A 4052-nucleotide genomic window follows, 5' to 3' on the forward strand; every position below is an offset into this window, starting at 1 on the left:
ATAGGTGGTGGACGGAGACCTCCAGCCCGGCCAGCTCCGCGTATGTAGACATTACCCTACATACCTTTAGGGTATACGGAGTGAGTTGGGTGGGACACATGTTGTAGAAACGGCAGAGTTCTTCCGCCATTGGAAGAAGGGGGAGGCCATAGCCGATCAAAAAGGGATATTCGTAAAACGTATAGTACCTCGGTCTATGGGTGTTCGCATAGTCCTCTCCTGCTAAAATCATCTCCACGTGAGCGGGTATACCATACGATGCACGAAGAGTATCTAAATCAGTTTGTTTTAACTCCGATTTCTCCTAAAGTTGTTCGGGAGAATCCCGTTGAAAGTCCCTCCTAATAAGGAGTTGCTTCGGGAGCACGTTATCTACGGTAAGAGGGGTGAGATCCTCCCCTTTCTCTCCCTTACTGCTGCCGGATGGAGGCGGTATGTCAGATGATTTATTATTACGAGCCCCCGGAGCGTTATCCCGTTTAGGTTTTGTCATGGTTTCCGATTAAGGAGTGATGTACTACACAACCACAAGTGTACTTTCAGGGAAGCGGTGATTTTTCGTAAAAAGGAAGCGTTTTCTTGAAATAGTTGGAAAACGGTTGCAGATGATCTAAAGTTAGGTTAAGTTAAACCTTTTCCCTATTTATAGGGTTGGGTAGCGTCGAAATCGAAGAGGCAAGACCCCAAAACAGGCGCGGGAAACCAAGCATCAGAATACCTTTTGTACTTCCTCGGGAACACGCGTAATGATGACGCCTGCATATGGTGACGTCATCTCAGGGAGGGAATTGCGCGCCAATATGTCAACAAATTCAAATGATCGCCCCTCCACGTCGTCGTCTCCAAACATGGTCAAAATTTTCCTAATACAAGGATCATGGTTCCGTCCATGGGCGACGCTCTTCGTTACGTCACCAACGAACGGAGGGACTATCTGTATGGGGTCAAATTCTGCCCACTACGGTAGCAACGACCCACGACTAAATAATAGCCGAAGTAGAGGGGACGACCTAAGAATGTCAGAGCGAAAGCGTGCCCTTAGGTCTCGTCTCCTCGAAAGCACGTGACATATCCCTGTATTATTTTATTATTTTTAAGGGGGTTCTCTTGTTATATAAAGGAGAATCCCAATGTTGTAAAGAGTAGGAGATCTTTCAATAATAAGCGATCTTTCTTTCTATTTCTCTCTCTCGCTAAACAAGCTTTCTCTTACTCTCTCGAATATCCAAGTTGTTGAAACAATCACAAGCATAATATAAACTTCTAGGTCTTATTATATTCGATCACGATTTACCTGTGAATTATTTTGATTGTTTTTCGCTTATAAAGTAATTAGTATCTTTTGAGCAAAACAAATCTTAGATATAAATATACACTAAAACTTTTCTTTTACACTTTTTCTAGTCGGTAAGAATTCCAACCGAATGCTGCGATCAGAATATCAGAATGTTGGATGGATTAGACTCCTCTATTACAAAATAAAATTTTTGGATTAGAGCTTCGAATATAGATGAACTTTTGGTAGGATGCTTTCTCCTAAAATGAACCATACACGTGACGTCGAATTATTAGTCTAGCCAATAAATTCTGAATTAAAAGAAAAAGAAAAAAAAGAACTTTCTTGATATTTACTTTCCCTCCTTCTCAAATAATCCGTTGTATTTCTATTTTACACGTCCTTTAAGAAATATATGAAATTGAAAAGGTTTTTGATTATTTTACCTTTATTTATGTCTTAAGATATAATTTCTTCACTTAATACTTACTCATAATTAAGGTATTTGTAGTATTCAAGGAAATTTATTACTAAGGGTAGAACAATAACATACCCAGTATTATCCCACACCGTGGAGTCTGGGAAGGGTAGTGTGTACGCAAACCTTACCCCTACTTGTGAGGGTAGCGAGACTGTTTCCAATAGACCTTCAGCTAAGGAAAGCATAAGCACTACATTAATGAAAATATAGACAAGAAGGCACAGTGCCAAAAAGCCATATAAAAGTAGAATAAAAACAAGGTAAAAAAGGAAAAAAATAATTAATTTTGTCTTGAACTTTTAAAATGTCTTCTTGAGTCAAGGTCTATCGGAAACAACCTCTCTACCCCCTTGGGTAGAGTAAGGTCTGCGTACACTCTACCCTCCCCAGATCCAACTTGTGGGATCTTACTGGGTTGTTGTTGTTATTGTTCTCTTGAACTTCTAAGAGAATAAATAATTTGAGATAATTACTTTTAATAACTATGACTGATGATATGAGACCAAGACCGAGGGAGTAGTGTACAAGGTAAAAATTATCTAAAAGATGAGGAAAAAAAGGAGGAATTTACACTCACTTTGAGGTGTCATCACTCACTTTGTGTAATTCTACGGGAGAGAATATTCTTCTTAAACAAACAGAAAAAAATGTACGATAATCAAATAGAGACAGAGCACGTGGTGGCAGTAAATTTGTAGTTTTACATGAATTTGTGGAAAGTGGCATTTGAAGTAGTTATTCTAAAAAAATAAGGGTATTTTTATTTTTCTATTTTCAACTCATTTGACTATATAAACAAACAAAAGAGTAGTACCTAACACTCCATTCTTTGTTTCATCAATCAGCAAAAGACATCAGGCTCTTTCTTTCTCCCCTTTGAACAAAAATCACAAAAATAAATACATCCTCTGAATTTTCAAGGTTTGTAATACCATCTTTTAATCAGGTGGACGCCTGATTTCCAACACTTGAACTGCTTTCCCTTTGTTTTCTGGGTGGGCCCTTTGTTTTCTGGGTGGGCGCCTGATTTCCAACACTTGAATTGCTTTCTCTTTGTTCTCCAGGTGGGTGCCTGATTACCAACACTTGAATTGTGTTTCCTTTGTTCTCCAGGTGGGCGCCTGATTTCCAACACTTGAACTGCTTTCCCTTTGTTCTCCAGGTGGGCGCTTGATTTCCAAAAGATGAACTGTTTTCCCTTTGTTCTCCAGGTGGGCGCCTGATTTCCGATACTGACTCCTCTGAAACTGCTGCTTTCCCTTTGTTCTCCAGGTGAGCGCCTGATTTCCAACACTGACTCCTCTGAAACTGCTGCTTTCCTTTTGTTCTCCAGGTAGGCGCCTGATTTCCAAAACTTGAACTGCTCTCCTTTTGTTCTCCAGGTGGGCGCCTGATTTCCAAATCCAGGTGGGCGCCTGATTTCCAAAACTTGAACTGTTCTCCCTTTGTTCTCCAGGTGGGCGCCTGATTTCTAATACTTGAACCGCTCTCCCTCTGTTCTCTAGGTGGGCGCCTGATTTCCAAAACTCGAACTACTTTTCCATTGTTCTCCAGGTGGGCGCCTGATTTCCAAAACTTGAACCGCTCTCCCTTTGTTCTCCAGGTGGGCGCCTGATTTCCAAAACTTGAACCGCTCTCCCTTTGTTCTCCAGGTGGGCGCCTGATTTCCAAAGCTCGAACTGCTCTCCCTTTGTTCTCCAGGTGGGCGCCTGATTTCCAACACTGACTCCTCTGAAAGTGCTGCTTTCCTTTTGTTCTCCAGGTGGGCGCCTGATTTCCAACGCTGACTCCTCTGAAACTGCTGTTTTCCCTTTATTCTCCAGGTGGGCGCCTTTTTCTTTTATTTTGTTAAGGAATTTTTGTTGGTCTTAAGTAGTTCCTTATTTTATGTTAAGTCTTGACTTTGTTTAATTCATGGTTTAAGGTTTTGTGTTGATCTTGAAAACATCTTAAGATGAATTATTCTCTTATATGCTAGCATTTTATATAAATCTTTTTTTTCCTTTCTTTCCTTTTTTCTTTTTGAGGTGATGGGGGTGTGTATAAGTAGTGATTTTTATATTTGTTTTGTATAAAGTTTTGATTTTTATGTTGTTGGGTAAGAAATTATTAGCAATTCCCTTCTCTTTTTCTTCCCTTATTTTTTGATGGGGAGTGATTTTTCTATTATTTTTGCATAAAGTTTTGATTTTTATGTTCAATTCATCCATGGAGTGAGGAAAGGTTTAATCTTTGAAGTCTTTTAGGTCTGTTTATTTTTCCATTAAATTGGGTTTTTTTTTTTTTTGGGGGGGG

The 4052-nt window shown here is 39.7% G+C and overlaps 1 protein-coding gene across 1 annotated transcript in view; it reads left to right on the forward strand.

Moving 5' to 3' along the window:
• Window positions 1-2582: 2582 nt before the first annotated feature.
• The window catches only part of LOC109212564 (scarecrow-like protein 13), a gene marked incomplete in the record, with an annotated part of 4996 nt that continues 3526 nt past the window's right edge, over window positions 2583-4052 (forward strand). Inside the window, 1 exon segment of the mRNA XM_019376216.1 lies at window positions 2583-2678.

The sequence above is a fragment of the Nicotiana attenuata genome, unplaced genomic scaffold (assembly GCF_001879085.1).
Source record: "Nicotiana attenuata strain UT unplaced genomic scaffold, NIATTr2, whole genome shotgun sequence".
Classification (NCBI taxonomy): Eukaryota; Viridiplantae; Streptophyta; class Magnoliopsida; order Solanales; family Solanaceae; genus Nicotiana; species Nicotiana attenuata.